The sequence below is a fragment of the Sorex araneus genome, chromosome 5 (genome assembly GCF_027595985.1).
Source record: "Sorex araneus isolate mSorAra2 chromosome 5, mSorAra2.pri, whole genome shotgun sequence".
NCBI classification, from domain to species: Eukaryota; Metazoa; Chordata; class Mammalia; order Eulipotyphla; family Soricidae; genus Sorex; species Sorex araneus.
Window position 1 is genome coordinate 96,562,295 of NC_073306.1, and position 19,170 is coordinate 96,581,464.

The 19,170-nt window shown below is 43.3% G+C and overlaps 1 protein-coding gene across 4 annotated transcripts in view; it reads right to left on the minus strand.

The window, feature by feature from the left end:
• The window catches only part of CTTNBP2NL (CTTNBP2 N-terminal like), a 63,841-nt gene that overhangs the window by 42,707 nt on the left and 1,964 nt on the right, over window positions 1-19,170 (minus strand). For 2 of the 4 annotated variants that reach the window (XM_055140059.1, XM_004616270.2), the window contains exon 2: window positions 6,546-6,669. The gene's annotated coding sequence lies outside the window, so the exon portion shown is untranslated. Of the gene's footprint in view, window positions 1-6,545; window positions 6,670-7,883; window positions 7,980-13,765; window positions 13,783-19,170 lie in introns of those variants that run through there. The other 2 variants (XM_055140058.1, XM_055140057.1) reach the window with 2 other exon arrangements.

Sequence of the window (19,170 nt, forward strand, 5' to 3'; positions counted from 1 at the left end):
AACAAAAAATTATCTACCTTTAGTGAAAGTATCTATGTATCTATGTATTTATCAATCAATCATCTATCTATGTTACTTGGGCCACAGCCATAGGTGCTCCAGGCCTATTCCTGGCTCTGCTCTCAGGGGTCGCACTTGGCAGGCTGAGGGGACTATACAAGTGCAGGGATCCAACCTGGGTTGGTCATGTGCAAAGCAAGTGCGCTACCCACTGTACTATTTCCTCGGCCCCCAACGTTTACATTTCTTATAACCACTAAAAGTATTTATAACGCAGTATTTCTATAGTAAAATATTTACATGCAACCTCATGCACCCAGGGATGACACTTGTTGGGGGTCTACCTGGCAGTGCTCTGGCAGGATTCCTTGGGGGCCACCAGGGCTACATCCTGGTGGGGGTGGGAAGAGAGCAGCTGGATCCAGGGCCTGAGTCCAGACATGCTCTAACACTTGAGTCACATCCCAAACTCTTAAAATATAACATTTAAATAACTCAACTGGCCAAGCTACTATCAACTGAATTTGACTTAGCAAGTTTATATTTATTTCTACAAGATCTTGCATCTGTTTAAATATGTTTACTGGCAAACTGCCGTACAAACTAGTTCTTTCTACAGGATTGATTTTTTATAACCATACAGAGGTAGACAGTGGACCTGTTGTTCAATCGTTGAAGGTCTTGTGACCAGGGTATAAGGTAATGTACATTTTATAATGTCCAAAAATAGAGCAAACACAATATCCCCCTGCCTTCCTTTAACTTCAAAAGTGCCACTCTGACAGTTTTTCTTTCAAGTGAATCCCAACATAACTAGTGTACACACCCTCCAATAATTCCCAAGTCTCCTGAGCATTTTTAATTTTAGAAGGCACACAAGAGACTCACTGATTTCCTCCCAGCACCACTGCTGGTAAGTAAAGGAGAACATGGAGAAATTCTTATTTCACTATATTGTGAGACTGTGTTCCACAATGTGTTGTATAAAACTTTTACCACATAAATTATGCCCCAGGGAATCCCAGCCCAAATGCTGACTTTCTAACTAATGAATTGTGTTAGCAACTAAATAATAGTTCTCACTTATTGTAAATTGGTTATCTCAGAGCTCCTTGAAAAGTAAGAACCAAAGGCTGGAGAGACAGTTCCAGGATTCAGGTGCTTGTCCTGCAAGTGGCAGACCCAGTTTAAGCTCCAGCAACACACAGTCTCCTGACCACTGCCAGGGCTGACCCCCCACTGAGTCTGGAGTCACCCCTGAACTGTCAGGTGTGGTCTAAAAAAAAAAAGAATCACTAGGGGCTGGAGCAATAGCATTACAGGTAGGGCGCTTGTCTTGCACATGGCCAACTGGCTTTGATTCCCACCACCCCATTTGGTCCCCTGAGCCCCATCAGGCAGCACCCCTGAGTGCAGAGCCAGGAGAAAGCTCAGAGTCACACCAGGTGTGGGCCAAAAACAAATGAAAAAGAAGCACTACTCCACAAATTAATCAGCTATACACACAAGGAGCTGCAGTAAGTGAAGAGCAGGGTGGGGCTGCTAGAAGGGGGTAGGTGTGCGGTGTGCAGTTTTCTTTCCTGTGAAAGGAGGTCAGTGATCTCTTCCTCTATCAGGCTTCCACAGAGATGGAGTTAATAAAGGCAAAATGTCTGCCAAGTTCCTGATACCACCCAAACAATGGCTACCTTACTAACAGCTACTACCTGCTTTCATTTCCCAAAAAAATTCTAGGAAAGGCATCACCAGGATGGGGCACAGGGGACACCAGTGACTTCATAGGTGCCTTTAGTGGTTCCTCCGTAGTGAAGAAACAATGCTGAGGAGGTTTAACTGTCAGCTCAGTCACCCTGGTGGTGTCCCCTCTTCTTGTTTCAAGTTTATCTGTTTGTTTGCTTTGGGTGTGGGGCGCCCAAGCACAGCTCGACAGGTCGAGGGGCCCCACCTGGAGTCTCAGTCAGCCAGGCTGTCAGTCCAGTGAAGGGCCATGGATGTGGTACTGTTCAGGGTGGGGCTCAGTGGGCCTGCAGGGCTGCACTCAGCGATGGTCAGGGACCAGGAGGAGCCAGAGGATGAACCCAACTGCTGCACTGTCTCCCAGGCTCTTGATTCGGGTTCTTAACCTCCCACAGAGAAGCAGAGGATAAATGTTTTCATTTTATGTCCCTCCTCTCGTTGCCCTTGATATGCAAAATCTACACCTGTGGTGAAGATATTCCTTAGATACCAAATTGTACTGAATAAATCCGTTAGCTGTATTACACCAAGATACAAACAGTACTTGGAAATGACAGTGCTGACATATATCACTCTTTTCTTCCACATTTAGTTTTCAAGTGTTTTAACCTAGAGACCTAAAACAGTCTACAAAAAGCAAGTGCTGGGCTGGAGACAGCTCCGAGACTGAGGTATGCAGGAGTCCTGGCTTTCCTCCTGGCACCACAGGGCCCCCTAAGCATCAGTGGAGTGACCCCCAAGCAGAAAAGCACAGAGCCAGGAGTAGCCCCTGAGCACTGTGAGGTGTGGCCCTGAGACCCCCCCCCCCAAACAGAAAGAGTGTGGGGCCCAGGCATGAGGCAACCTGAGCATGAAGCAGATAGAGTTTGAGTTCCCGCCATGGCCATGCCCAGTGTCCCTGGAATCGCTGGCCTGGCAGCCACGTGTCCAGTCTCCGGCACACCCCAAGCAAGTGAGTGCCAGGCCCCAATGTCTGTGGGCACTGCAGCAAAGCGCTCGGCCACTGGTCATCTCCACAAGTGGAAGTGGTGGCAGCAGGGGAGTGGTGTGACATGAGTGACACACACAACGGGGTGGGTGTGTGCCAGGCTCAGACTGCCAGCGAGCAGATAGATGGCCTGAAGAGAGATATCACAGTTACTCTGGAACTGAGTTGCTCTACGAGTTTGATAAAAAAGACTACTGAAGTGCTACGGTCCTCATTTAGTCTATGGGACTTTTTATTCTATGGGAAATAAAAATCAAGAAAATGAAATCAGGCTGGAGTGATAGTGCAGTGGGGAGCACTTGCTCTGCATGCGGCAGAACTATTTTCCATCCTTGGCACCCCATACGGCACCCTGAGTCCTGCCAGGAGTGAGCCCTGAACACAGCCAGGAGGAAGCTCTGAGCACAGCTGAGTGTGGCCCCAAAACAAAAAAGAAAAGGGGAAAAAAGAACCAGAGGTAAATATATAAAGGAAGAAAAGGGGAAAAAAGAATCAGAGGTAAATATATAAAGGATTAAAATCAGCTTTATCTGGATTAGTCCTTGATCTATGGTAATCTACAGCCTCATAAAAGAGTAAAAACACTAATTTTGAAACAGTCTAGCCTGGGTAAGAAAAAGAAGCTAGTCTTTGTTACTTCTACAGTTGCAAATCACTTCCCTACACAAATTTTAATACCTGGAATATCTGACAAATGGGTCTCAACTCATTTGCCGTCAGTGATGACTTGAGGTAAACATAATTAATAACCAGTATGACACAGAGGAAGTAAAGGGCAGCACCTGCACAATTCCCAGACCCACACATCAGCTGGGAGATGGCTCAAAGGGCTGGAGTTCAGAACGGGTGGATGAAACAAGGGCTGAGGTGCAGCCTTGGAAGAGGCCGACGTCGCCCGGGCCCTGGCGCTGTATGTTCCTCCGAGCACTGCCACGTGAGGGCCTGGAGCTCCCCAAGCACCACTGGGGTGTGGCTCTAGCACTGCAAGGTCCTCACTTTGAACCATGACCGGACTGGCCAAGAATCAATGAGAGGGATTTCAGGGCCCCTGGAGCATCACTTGGCAGATCTCCAGGTCCCTCCCTCAAAAGCACTGGAGTGCAGACTTCTAATACAGAAGCCCCAAGTTCAACTCAGGCACTGCAGGGCCTCCTGAGCACCACCAGGTGAGCACTCTTCAATGTTCCCCTCCCCCAAACACAACAGGTCTGTTGGCACGTATTCCAATCAATACTTATGAATAAATAAATATTTATTTGAAATAAATATTAAAATGTAGCAGCTCTTCGCTGTTGTAGATATCTGAATCTAACAAAAATCCTGGACCTGGTATTTTTGTCTGGGATATAAATGAGACAGAAAAACTGAAAAAGAGAAAGAAAGAAAGAAAGAAAGAAAGAAAGAAAGAAAGAAAGAAAGAAAGAAAGAAAGAAAGAAAGAAAGAAAGAAAGAAAGAAAGAGAGAGAGAGAGAAAGAAAGAGAGAAAGAGAAAGAAAGAGAGGAAGAAAGAAAGAAAGAAAGAAAAAGAAAGAGAAAGAGAGAAAGAAGGAAAGAGAGAAAGAAAGAGAAGAAAGAAAGAGAAGAAAGAAAGAAAGAAAGAAAGAAAGAAAGAGAGAAAGAAAGAGAGAAAGAAAGAAAGAAAGAAAGAAAGAAAGAAAGAAAGAAAGAAAGAAAGAAAGAAAGAAAGAAAGAAAGAAAGAAAGAAGGAAAGAAAGAAAGAAAGGAGAGGAAGAAAGGAAGAAAGGAGAGGAAGAAAGAAAGAAAGAAAGAGGAAGAAAGAGAGGAAGAAAGAAAGAAAGCAAGAAAGAAAGAAAGAAAGAAAGAAAGAAAGAAAGAAAGAAAGAAAGAAAGTAGGAGAGAGGGAGGAAAGAAAGAGAGGTGGGAGGTCGAAGCACTGTACAGATTAAATGCAATCCCTATAAGGATACCCATGACATTCTTCAAAGAAATTGATCAAACACTCCTGAAATTCATATGGAACAACAAGTCCCCATGAATAGCTAAAGCAATTCTTGGGGAAAAGAAGATGGGAGGCATCACCTTCCCCAACCTCAAACTAATATTACAAAGCAGTAGTAATTAAAACAGCATGGTACTGGAACAAAAGCATATCCACAGACCAGTGGAATAGGATTGAACACCCTTACACACACCCTCAAATATATGATCATGTAATCTTTGATAAAGGAGCAAGAAATATGAAGTGGAGCAAGGAAAGCCTCTTTAACAAATGGATCTGGCAAAACTGGACAGCTACATGCAAAAAAATGGGCTCGGACCTCTATCTAACACAATGCACAAAAGTCAGATCAAAATGGATTAAAGACCTCAACATCAGACCAGAATCCATAAGGAACATTGAAGAAAAGGTCAGCAAAACCCTCTAGGATAATGATGCTAAAGGTATCTTCAAGGATGAAATGCCACTGACCAAGCAAGTGGAAACAGAGATAAACAAATGGGACTATCTTAAACTAAGAAGCTTCTGCACCACATAAGAAACAGTAATCAGAATACAAAGACAGTCTACAGAATGGGAAGGGATATTCACCCAATACCCCTCCAACAAAGAGTTAATGTCAAGGATATACAAGGCACTGGTTGAACTCTACAAGAAAAAAACATCCAACCCCATCAGAAAATGGGGCAATGAAATGAACAGAAACTTTCTCAAAGAATAAATCCGAATGGCCAAAAGGCACATGAAAAAATGCTCATCATCACTAATCATTACGGAGATGCAGATCAAAACAACAATGAGATATCATCTCAACCCACAGAGACTGGCCCACATCCAAAAGAACAAAAGCAACCGGTGTTGACGTGGATGTGGGGAGAAAGGGACTCTCCTTCACTGCTGGTGGGACTGCCAACTGGTTCAGCCTTTTTGGAAAACAATATGAACATTTCTCAAAAAACTAGAAATTGAGCTCCCGTTTGACCCAGTAATACTACTTCTGGGAATATATTCCGGAGATGCAAAAAAGTACAGTAGAAATGATATCTGCACTTGTATGTTTATTGCAGCTCTATTTACAATAGCCAGAATCTGGAAACAAACTGAATGCCTGAGAACAGATGACGGGTTAAAGAAACTTTGGTATATCAACATAATGGAATACTATGCAGCTGTTAGAAAAGATGAAATTATGAAACAAGTAGATAGACATGGAGAGTATCATGCTAAGTGAAATGAGTCAGAAAGAGAAAGACAGATGGAATGACTGCACTCATATATGGAATGTATGAAAGTATGAAATTATGAAAGGAACATAATCGCTCCATGGCTTGGAAGCCGATCTCATGTGCTGGGGGAAAAGGCAGATGGGATAGAGAAGGGACCACTAAAGAAATGATGGTTGGAGGGCTTGCTCAGGATGGTAGATGCATGCTGAAAGTAGACTATGGACCAAACATGATGGTCACTTAGTACCTGTGTTGCAAACCATAACACCAAGAAGGAGAGAGAGAGTCAGAGGGAGTGTGCCTGCCACAGAGTTGGGGGGAAGGGATGGGGGTGCAGAGAGGGATACTGGAAATATTGGTGATGGAGAATGGGCATGGGTGGAGGGATGGGTACTCAAACACTATATGACCTAAACGTAATCATGCAAGTTTGTAAGTCTGTAACTGTATATCAAAAGGTGATTCATTAAAATAAAATTAAAAAATGAGAGGTGGGAGGGAAGAAAGAAAAAGAAAAAAAAGAACGAAAGAAAGGAGAGAGAGAGAAAGGAAGTAGAGAAAGAAAGGAAGGAAGGAATAAGGACAGGAAACTATTCCATATTAGGGTAATCTGATGAGTTGGGGTGATACTGACCTGGTAATTGGCAAATGATACGTCAGTCCTCAAGTAGAAGTTTTTCTGATTTTCTTCAGCAAAACTTGGGAAAATTGACAAATGTACTTAAAATGTCACCAGCATGGTGGAAAAATGTCCAGTGCTACAAAAGAATAAGAAATTTATTGTCTGTGTGATCATACTATAAACAATTTGGTGAATCTCATAAATGTCAACTGTTATCATAGCTGATGAGGCCTGAGAGCTGTTATGTAGGTTGACATAAATAAGAAAGGAGAAAAACAGCCACTTCCTCAAGTTGAGATGGAATAATACAGGAGAAATACCAAATATAAAAACCTGAAAAACACCCCCCCCAAACCCCCAAGAATTGAAAACCCCTTAGAGTTGGGCTCTCTCTCAAGGAATCGAGAGAGAAGTAAGGTAAGGTGTGAGGGTGTGAGGGTGTGAGGGTGTGTGTGTGTGTGTGTGTGTGTGTGTGTGTGTTGCATGGGGGAGCTAGGGGGCGCTAGTGGCAGGGGGTGGTCACTATTTGTCCTTCCCCAGAATCTAAAACTACCAAGTATCAGGCTTCTCTTTTGCAATTATAATTAGGGAAAAGGGAAAGCTTTTAAAATCTTTTTTTACTTTACGATGTCCATTTCAAGGGACTCACTTATAAATATCACTGGAAATATGGACTTTCCATGAATTGACAAAAAATCCATTCACTTGAATCATCCCAACTGATGCATAACCCAGAAAGAATCCATAATCATAGATAAAATTTTCAAACTGCCAAATTCACGTAAGGAAAATTCTCATCCCTTTGCCCCCTGCCAATCAATAAACAAACAAATCAGCCTGTTGCCATCTTGATGTTACCATCTTCAAGGCTGATTATTCTCCTCTAGCTCTATACTTTCCTATCTATTTTTTTTTTTTTTGGTTTTTGGGTCACACCCAGCGATGCACAGGGGTTACTCCTGGCTCTTCACTCAGGAATTACCCCTGGCGGTGCTCAGGGAACCATATGGAATGCTAGGATTAGAACCCGGGTCGGCCACGTGCAAGGCAAACGCCCTACCCGCTGTGCTATCGCTCCAGCCCCTATTTTCAAATACTGAATACTAAATTATGTACTTTTTTTCTTTTTAGGTTGCACCCACCGATACTCAGGGGTTTACACCAGGCTCTGCACTCAGGAATTACTCCTGGCAGTGCTCGGGGACCATATGGGATGCTGGGAATCGAACCTGGGTTGGCCACATGCAAGGTAACCGCCCTACCCGCTGTGCTATTGTTCCAGTCCCAATTGTTGCTTTCTTAACACTGCATAAGACTCATTAAACTTTTACTGGAGAGTAAAAATTTTACCTGTTCGGGGGAGCAGGCACCTGTCTTGTGCATGGCTGACCCCAGTTTGATCCTTGGCACTCCATATGGTCTCCTGAGCTCTGCCAGAGTAGATCCCTGAGCACAAAACCAGGAGTAAGTCCTGACTGCTAGGTGTGGCCCCCAAATAAAATAAAAAAACATTTCTTTTTTATTTGCTAAAACAAAATTTTTGTCTTGTGTTTATGAAAAATTGTTTCATTATTTTTTTTGCTATGTGGTGCCAGAAGCATGTTCTCTTTCTACACTGAGCTGCATTCCTGCCCTGTCTTGCATTTTGTGTGTGTGTGTGGGGGCACAACGGTGATGCTCACAGGTCACTCCTAGCTCACACTCAGGGATCACTCTGAACAGGCTTGGGAGACCATATAGGGTGCCAGGGATAGAACACATGCAAGGCAAGAGCCCTCCCCTCTGTACTATCTGCTGGCCCCTTGTCTTATTTTATTATTTTTTAAAATTTTTATTGAATCACCATGTGGAAAGTTACAAAGTTCTCAGGTTTATGTCTCAGTTATACAATATTCAAACACCCATCCCCTCACCAGTGCCCATATTCCACCACCAAAAACCCCAGTATACCCCCACCCCCGCCCCCCCACCCCCAACTGTATAAGTGATGAATTTCACTTCATTTTCTCTTTACCTTGATTACGTTCCATATTTCAACACAAAACTCACTATTGTTGTTGGAGTTTCCCCCCAAGAAAGACAGCCCTACTACCAAGGAAGCATTTGATAATTAGTTTTCCATTAAAAGATTGTATGTTTTCAGTTTTTAGGAGCTGTCCCAGTCCCGCATCCTGGAGCCGTGTTAGTTGCTGCTCAGTGTCACCGGGGCTCCATCTGGAGAAGGCGTGCTGGCTGTACCGCCTCCGTCTGGATCCCCGGTGTTGCTGGCCCGGTCTCGGGTCCGGGGCATTCTCTGGCCACATTGCTCACCAGAACGCCCAGCTTCTCTGTTGAATGTGGCCTCTTATCATATTTTTAAGACACCAAGTCCAAAAACCTATTGGGTTGCTGAAAGCCAAATGAACTTAAACAATGTCAAAGGAGAATATTGCAGCAGTAAACACTTGTTTTACTCAACCAAGAATCAGTCATTAAGCCAGTCATGAATCTTCCCATTTAGGAAAGGGAGTGTGGCTTCTCTCTGCAGCTGTGTAAGGAGACGGAGCCATCAAAGGCAAACCACTGAATAAGCGCTCGCAGCAATTTCTGTCCTGGATATAAATTATGTGGCTGAAGATTTTCAGAAAAAGACTGTTTCTAGCCCTATATTCATGATCAGAAAAGCCTGCTGGGTTTTCTGCATGCCATATTGTAGCCTACGGCCCCACTCTCGACTTATTTTCTAGATGAGCTGTTACTTGTCATTGTCATCATCCATTAAGTAACTCTGCAAAACAAAATCATCTCAACCAGATGCTCGGCTCCTTTCTTCCATTAGAGTACAGACACAACTTCCCTTGGAGTTCAGACATAGCTAGTTCTGTCTAAGGAACACCACAGTCTATGAATTTGAGATAAAAACTACTTGTTGGACAGACAAGTAGCTTGCACACATTTTTATACGCTATGATAGATCTAGTTGTATCTACAACACACCTTATAGGTTTTTCTCAACAACAACAAAAAAATGCACAGAAATATATAAGATGAAAGAATAAAGTTAGTGTATTTTAATACCCTGTTAAAAATGGAGACAAGTTATAAGTGAAATTTACTCTTAAGTTATAAGTACATAATTTTAAAAATGAGCTTAGGCAATGTCATATGCTCCCCACCTACCCTCATCAGCCCCCAGGGTATTTCAAAGAGGATAGAGGTGATATCACGTAAGTAGTGAGGTGTGTGTGTGTGTGTGTGTGTCTGTGTGTGTGTGTGTGTGCGCGCTCGTGCGTGCGTGCGTGTGCGCGCATATGAACATGGCATGAAACTAGGGAACTAAAAAGTAGGACAGGGAGGCAAAGGAAGAACACAAGGCCAGAAAAACCTTCAGAAACACTGTTCCATACCATATGACATCACACCAATACAAAATCATCAGGAGAGAATCAATCTGTTTCCTTTTCTTTCTTTTTTTTTGTTTTGTTTTTTGGGTCACATCTGGCAATGAACAGAGCTTACTCCTGGCTCTTAGCTCAGGAGACCATATAGTGGCCAGGGATCAAACCTGGGACAGCTGGGTGCAAAGCAAGTGCCCTACCCGCTGTACCCTTTCTGGATGGAGAATGAGTTCCTTTTCTGTACAAATTCTCTCTGGTGAACAGTCAGGAGAATCATGAAGGCCCATGCCCCCACACCGACCTTCTAAACAGCAGTGCCAATCTGGCCTGGGTGTGCAGCTGTGGCTTGGTTTCTGCTTATTTTCTTCTAACCTTTTTCCTGCTCAGATAATTCCCAAGCCCTGCTCACTCTGATTCTGCCTCTTCCTTCTTGAGAAAGTCCCAGAATCTTCTCTGGAACTATGAAATGAACTCTATAGGAAGGCAGGCTTTGTTGCCAACTCTCCAAGGAGAGACTGGATGGCAGAAAAAGAAACACCCTAAAACAGTTTCTATCACTATGTAGGCAGCAGGCGGAGCAGGGTGGAGTCCGAGTAAGATGTTTGTCTATCTAGTTAATATCTGGGTGTGTGTCTATGTGGAACCGAAGGCTTTATTTCTTTCAAAGTGCGTGTGACATGGGAAGAGAGAAAACATTTTTAGATGCGTGCTAGCTAGTTCCTGACATAAAATACCTTAAAAACTCCACACTAATCTATTTTTTTTAATTGAAAAACATCAACTTTGCCAACAAAAGATCATTGCCAAGGAGAATCACCATTGCAAATCTCACTCCTCTAATAGATATTCAGATATCAATCACTCCTCTATTATATATATAACCATAAGTATATGTAATAAACTTATATTAGGGCTACAATTGATGGAGATTTAGTCCAATTGGTAAATTTTAGAATTATCGGTAAGATATGAATGAAGATATAACAGCAAATTTTCTGTAGTTATAAAAGGACTCTTTCGTAAACATATAAGCAAAACTAAAACATAAGAGGTCAGTGAATTATTAAGATTCAAAGAGCCAACAGTTTCAAAATAGGTATTTTTTGACAGCTTTCCAGTAGATAATGGATTTCCTTAAAAACAACTTACCATGTGTGAAGTTTAAAAATAAAACATGTCCCTTACAAATACTGAATCTAAATATGGACAGAAATGCACTGCTATTCGAGACTGTACCAGGCTGGAAGGTGAGACACAGGAGCTGCACTAGCTCAGTGCGACCAGTTTCTCTGCTCTGGTACTTCAGTACTCCAGAAAGATGACTTAGGCCTGGGATAACAGAGTGTCATGTTCCAAACTCCACTTCCCACTGCATTTTGGCATCTCAGAATTAGTCTAGAGCATAAGAGCATGCCAATATACTATCAGAAAGCATTTTCTGATCACCAATGTAAAGCTGTTGTACATTTACTAAAGAGAGCTGCTTTTGTTATGTTTTGAAGGTTTTTAACAAAGGTTCAACACCAAGGTATAGAAATAAATCTCAGGCGGCCCAAGTGAACAACATACAATGGGTAGGGCATTTGCCTCACATGCAGCTGACCCAGGTTCGATTCCTGGCACCCCATACACTGTCAGAGCACTGTGAGGAGTAATACCTGAGTAGAATTAGGAGGAAAACCCTGAGCATTGCTGGATGTGTCCTACACACCTCTTTTACTTATATTTTTTCAAAAATGAATCTTGTTTTACTGAATTCTATGAAATACAAGCTTTCCTATGAAATCAAAATCCTTGTTCTTCCTGAACTCTGGGTCCTTGTGTTATGGACAAACAGTGTTCCCTCAAAATTCAGAGACTGAAGTCCTAATCTAATCCACTGTAACTCAGAATGTAACTGTACTGGGAGACTAGCCTTTAAAGAGTCCCTGTGTGTAGTGAGATCAGTAGAGACGACCCCAAACCAGTATCCTTAAGATGAGGAACTTGGGAGACATCCACTAGACACAGCATATAAAACAAAAAACAGGGGGCTGGAGCGATAGCACAGCGGGTAGGGCGTTTGCCTTGCACGCGGCCGATCCGAGTTCGAATCCCAGCATCCCATATGGTCCCCTGAGCACCGCCAGGGGTAATTCCTGAGTGCAGAGCCAGGAGTAACCCCTGTGCATCGCCAGGTATGACCCAAAAAAAAAAAGCAAAAAAAAAAAATGGTTTTGAAATACTTCACGAGAGCGTAAACTTCAGTCTCCAGAAATAAGATCCAAACCATACACTCCGAAGGAAATAGCGATTCTAAAGGAAGAAATTACTGTCTATGTAAAACTCAGCAGAGACTGAATGAGACCTCGAGAAAACAGCTCTGGGTTGGGATGTAGCTCAGCGGTGAGCATTTAATCTGATCCCAGGCACTGCCAAAAAGAAAAAAAGAAAAAGAAACCAGTTTTATAATAAAGCTAATACTCTTTAAGGTCAACATTAAAAATACTTTCAATTCTCTATGCTTTCTACCTGAAGCAGATTCTAAGCTGCCAGATTTTTTCCCCTGGATTTATATTTAGTAAAGAAGCAATGAGATCATTGATCTTATCAATATTAATCACCACCACCTCAGAGTTTTGTAGCTCAGTTTTCTAAGAAAACTTCAAGCAATAAGCAAACTATTAAAGTAGTCCAATCATCCTTTTTCACTATTAAAATATTCCAAATTCTAAGTATTCCAAATTCTAAATACTGATGTATTTTAAATAAATCCTCACAAACGTGGCGTCACAAATGAGTCATCATCATTCCCACTTTACAGACAGGAAGACTAAGGTAGAGAGGCTCATTAACATGATCAAAGTCTCACAGCCAGCATATGGCAGAAACTGGCTTTAAATCTAGGTAATGTAATTCCAAAACCTTCTTTAACAACCACTGCTCACATCTGCTCACATTCTATCAGTCTTAAGAACTGTGTGGCAGAGAAACCTCAGGTAAAATGTGTTTTGCAACACTGCACAAGACCTCACAAATAATCTAATCCATCCTTCTCTTTGTACAGATGAAAACTTTGGCCAGCATTGTTATGGGTATTGCTGAAGAATCAGTTAAATGGTAAAACTAGATCTAACAGTCAGGGCACTCAGGGTTTCTAAGATCCAGTCTAATCTACTTTCTGGGACATGGGGATAGGTATCAGGTTTTGTTTTGTTTAGTTCAAACAAAACTCAGTCTCTCTCTCTCTCTCTCTCTCTCTCTCTCTCTGTCTCTCTCCTCTCTGTCTCTCTCTCTCTCCCTTTCTCTCTTCCTCTCTCTCCTTCCTCTCTCTTTCCCCTCTCTCTCCATCTCTCATCTCCCTTCTCCCTCTCCCTCTCTCTCTCTCCCTCTCTTGCGTGTTAGTGAAGATGGTTTTCTCTATGTATGCCTGTGCTCATTGCCTCTCCTATAGTTGGAAACAAGGTTTACACATAGTGAAGAAAATAAGTAGTCCCATGCCCACATTCACATCTCTCTCCCCAAATGAGGACATTTAGCACCACACTTTAAAAACTGGTCTGTCTACCTGGAGATCTGTTTACACCCTTCCAGTGTTCTTACCAGAGACAAAACCAAACAGAAGAACTACATTCGTTAGACTACTGAAATGTGCTTTAATGAAAGGTATTCATAGTTTTTACAGGAACATGTTTTGTTTTGGAGCCACACCTGGCAGTGTTCAAGGCACCATATGGGGTCATGGGGAATGAACTTGGGTCAGTTGTGTGCATGGCAAGCTCCCAATCTGCTGTAATATCTTTCTGGTCCCCGACATATACACAGTTCAAAAGAATTCTTTCAGGCCAGAGATAGTACAGGGGTTAAGGCACTTACTTTTTGCACACGGTCAACCCCTGTTCCATTCCTGGCACCACGCAGACTCCCCAAGTACTGCCAGTAGTGACCTCTGAGGAAAGAGCCACGAGTACGCTCTCAGTACTGACAGAAGTGGCCTCAAACTCTTATATCTATGTCTGTCTTATCTATCTCTACATATATACAATTTTTAATGTCAAAAAATCCAGAAGTAGGATCCATTTCACATATACCTGTCAGCTGGCTTTATTCAGTGTAAGAGAATCCACACTGTCTCACTGAAATGTCAGCCTGTCATTCCTCTTAATGTTTGCTTTTCTGAGATAATGCCACAAAAATCGGTCAACTACTACAAGGCTGGAATGGTAGCATGTAGATTGGCTTTATTTCTAGTAAAGTGATTTGTGTGCCACAATTTGAGAGGCAACCTGGATTACAACAGCCCTCCAGGTGTTAGTGAGGCCAAGTCCCTGCCTCCCTCGGGATCCTGACTGCAGGGAACAGTGTGCACTGCGGCAGAACCACCCAACAGACTCAGGGGGTCTTTATTTTCCATCTGCCCACAACCTTACTCCTCCAGAACAATAAAAACACAGATTCACAAAGGGGCCGCAAACAGCCCAGCCGTTAAGAGTTCTTACTTTGTAAGCATCCGGCCATGAGTTTGACCCCTGGTGCCACCCTTACGCCCCAGGATGGTCCTAACTACTCTGCTCTCAGGGCCCACCCAGTGCCACAATGGGGTGTGCAGCCCCCAGTGCCCATACAGGTCTATAGTCACTGCAGCAATGAGGTGCAGGATGTTCCTCATGGGTCCCAGCACTGCCACCAATGCTGGCACCTGGGCACAGAACAGTCCTGCCCAGTTAGCCAAATATCACAGTCCACCACCTGCCCCAAGGGAGAAAAAAATCTGTGTGAGCTTGGCAACCAGAACACGAACAAACCACACAAAAGGAGTGCTACCCCTGGTGAGAATGTGTGGAAGAATTGCAGCTCGTGTCAGACTGTCACACCTGCAGACTCCAGAACCAAGCAGGAATTAATTGCAACAGCAACAAAGGGAAGGAAGTGGGGTGGGGGGGATTTTCCCAAGAGCCTCTAACAGAAATATTGTAATTGATGATTTGTTATGTCTTAGTTTTGGGGCCACACCCAGTGATGCTCAGGGGTTACTCCTGGCCCTACACTCAAGAATTACTCCTGGCAGTGCTGGGAGACCATATGGGATGCTGGGGATCAACATGGGACAGCCAGGTACAAGGCAAGAGCCCTGCCCTTGCTACTATCTGACCTCTGTTGTAGTTTTTCAGTTTAGTCTTCTAATCAGATCACTGGAGCGGGAGGGGGGAGCGCAACAATTTGGTGTTAGTTGAAAATGACCAAAGCAGAGGAGCAATTGGTTTTACTCCAAGGTTCTTCAAGGACAATCATTCTCCCGGGAGGCAGAAGTGCAGTGAGCTGATGTGAAGTTCTGTGAAATTCTGAATCAGACCTGGGTTTGCGTCCTGGCTCTGCCACCTCACTGTTCCTCAATGGGCTTCACTTTTGAGCTTTACAGTCTTCACAAATAAATCTCAATACACACACAAACAGGAGATGAGGAGTGCACTGAGTGAGTCAGTGGCTGGCCGGTTCTCTAATGTTTTGCTTCTAGAAAAGCATGTATTAGGTTAATTCTGCAGGTAAAGGGATTTTTTCTTTTCTGTCCAGTGAACTATCATTTTGTATCATTCCTATCATTTAGAAAACAAAACAACTTCACTTCTTCTGATGTGGCAAGTTGGTCTGTTCTCAGGAGATGGTCTAGTTGTTCCTGGGAAACCCAACTTAGGGACCCTATAGTATCTGCATTTCCCTTGGGAAAGAGATGCCTCAGCTTCCACTCCATTAAGTCACAATCTTAACTTCTAATGACTGAGAAATGGTCTTAAAACCATTATTTTTTTGACATGATAGTAAATGCACCGTGTATTTGCACCCTAGAAACTGTTATCATATTCCATTATATCAGCTTGTCTGTTTGCCTCCTATCTTTTTTCTAACAAAGACACTGAACTTTTGCCGACAAACACTCTGTCTTACTCAACTAGATTTAACTGAGCACTTTGCAGTCTCTGGTTCAAAGGACAACTAAAAAAATGCTGCATTTTGAATTAAGACAAACAAAAATGGCCTTTATCGTTTAGGAAGTGAGAAACCAGTAAACTTTTTGTTGCTTTGTTTTTGTTATTTTTGGGCCACACAACGGTGCTCAGAGCTTCCTCCTGGCTTCACTTTTGTACTCCTGGCAGGGCTCGGAGAACCATATGCAATGCTGGGCATCAAACCAGGGTCGGTCGGGTACAGGAATCAAGGCAAGCACTTGTCGTAACCCCTCTACTACTCTGACCTGAACACTAAACATTTTTAACCAGATGAATATATCATAGCAAAACCACAGTGTTGGTGAATAGAGAGAGAGTACACTGGCAGGGTGACTGCCTTCCCATTATGGTCGCCTGAGCCCTCAAAAGTGATTCCTGAGCACAGGGCTAGGAGCAAGCCCTGAGCACCATCAGATGTGCCGACCTTCCCCCACCCCTCAACCCCAACTCCCTGACAGAAAAGGAAGCATAGTTTTGGAAAAGTTAGGACTTAAGGTAGAGTTGGGAGAAAACTACCAGTATATAAATATGAGGCAAAATGTGTGAATAAAAATAAAAACAGTAAGAACAGAGGAAAAGTAACTCATGCAAGAGATATAAAGAATTTGCCTTGGCAGGGGCTGTAAACAGGGACAGAGCAGTTGTCTGGCAGGGATGAGGCCCTGGATCCCTGACCACACGTGCACACACACACACACACACACACACACACATACACACACACACACATACACACACACACATACAACACAGAGTAATTTGGTAATGGATCCGTTTAAAGAATCAAAGGGGAAATAATTCCAGATCCGCTGGGGTTTTAACATGGGTTGACAAGAATGATGATGACACGAACAGAAAGAGTAAAGTTAGAGAAAGAACTGGTTCAGAGGGAGAATAATACTGATGTGAACTATGCAGAAATGAGAGTGACGGGGCCCCAAAGAGGAACACGCTGTCTGTCTGTGTGGCAAAAGCAAAAAGTTCAGAAATGGAGAAGTCCCGAGGGACAGTCTATTCAGAAAGGTTCTTCTGTGTCCTCAACATAAGCACCAGAGGCAGGGGCTGGAGAGTGAGCACAGTGGACAGGGCACTTGCTTTGCAACGTGGCTGACCCCGGTTCGATCCCCAGCATCCCATATGGTCAACTACGTCTGCCAGGAGCCTCTGAACATCATCAGGTGTGTTGAAAACCAAAACAGAACAAAGAGAACCAGAGGCAAAAAAAAAAAAAAAACAGGTTTGGATCTGATTATTCTTATAGCATCAAAAAGGAAACCTGTTCAGATGTGCATTGGTTGTCTCTTTCCCTTGCGGCAACAGAAAGAACGGGCCCGGCAGAAGCAGGTGATGGAGCCTTCTGTGCCCACAAAACAACCCCACTAGTTAGTGCTGTTTCCTGCAACTTACTGCTAGGTACCCTGCATTCTTCTCTCCTTTGTAAGGAGGACTTGTCCAAACCTGCTCTTCCTCTGTCCTCCTTCCTCCCTCCCTATGGTCACCTTTTTAGTGTGGCCCCTTCCCCAGCCACCCTGGCAAAGGCTCCCGAGGCAGGTCAAGAGTCTTTCTGCCTGTCAACTTCATCATGTGCTCACCCCGCTTTCTGTCTAGTTCCCATTGAACTCGGTAACAATTGAGGATTAGGTGTTTTCAATTCAGCGGCAATAAAGCCTTGGATTCTGGGCCGCCCAGAAGTCAGGAACAATTCACTGAGCACAATGGTAACTGAACACAATTTCAGGTCCTCTGGCTTTGGACCTGAAATCCAGAATGTGTCTGTGGGGCGCAGCATGTGGGTTTCAGAATTCCTGGCAGGGAGGAACCCTAGTCCTGCAGTCTCTCCTCCAGCTTGCTATAGTCCTGTTTTCTTTGACCCATAGGCCGGCTCTCAACTTCTAGTCTGCATGTGGACTCTCCTCACCCATTTCAGGTCCTCCATGACTGACTGTCCCTTCATCTTAGGGTGGTGGTAGACGTATCTCCAAAAGCAAAAACTCTGTTTATTTAAAATCACCCTGGAAAACCCCTTGAATCAGACACAAGAGATAATTGCATGGTGATCACTGTGTCCACAAAACCATTTACCACTGTGTCCACAAAACCATTTACGTGACTCTTGGGATAGAGGAGCTAGAAACAGTCAAAGGTGTAGGGAAGCAAGCAACAATTCAAAGATAACAAACGATTGATTGAATCCCTTGCATTTCTTTTGTCTTGGGACAAAAAGAAAGGGGGTCAGAGCGAGAGCACAGTGAGGCAGGCGCTTGCCTTGCACAAAGTCAGTCATTCCTAGCACCCCATAGGGTGCCCTGAGTCCGCCAGGATTGATCCCTGAGCACATAGTCAGAAGCTGTGAGTACCATCAGTGTGGACCAAAAAGCCCCTAACATTCAAGAAAAAAGAAAAAACTCAGTTTTAGGGTTTTAGAAGTAAGTCAACACACCACTTCTGGGATGGATTTATCCACAGATAGATAAATTTCCTTTAGAAATAAACTTATTTCTGAGCTCATACCACCCAATACTGGTTCAGGGTAACTCTGAAGCACCTTTCTGCTCTATTCAGAAAAGCCAAGAATTCCACCCTGCAAGTTAACACCAAGTACAGTAAACCTGATTCAGCCAGACACAAACCCACTGCAGACAGAGTGAATTATGCCACCTAAATCAGTCTAATTAAGTATGATAATCAGTATGATTCCATCCAGGGGCTCAATCCTGTTTGTGCCCCTTATTAGGTATTTAGTCCAAACTTTAAAAAAAAAAAAGCACAAAATCAACTAAAACTCCATTATAAAATGCCCAAGTGCCCAAGTACACCAGTAACTTGTCAAAACCAAACACTCAAAAACAACTCTTAAAACAAAAATCAGCAAATAATTCATCCCTAGTATGTTCTCCTATGCATATTCAATGCATTCCTTCCAGGTTGGTCTCAGAAAAATAAAATCCTAAAAAGCATTCACAGTCTGGCTCAAATCTCATAACAGCAAAGTGATATGTCTAGCCAGCAGGTATTTTCTTATAGTGAATTAAGTATCTTAGAGATAGAGCACTTAATATATTGGAGTTTAAGATAGCAGGCAAGGGGCCGGGAAGATAGTCTAGTGGGTAAGGTGCATGCAGTTCAATCCCCCGATCCCCATACAGCCCCAGAGCCCTACCAGGTGTGATCCCTCAACATTTTTCATTGACTTGAACGATGTATTAAGAACTGTGAATGATATAAAGATGAAAAGAAGATGAAATTTCTCTGCTTGCAAAGCATTTATCATTTAAT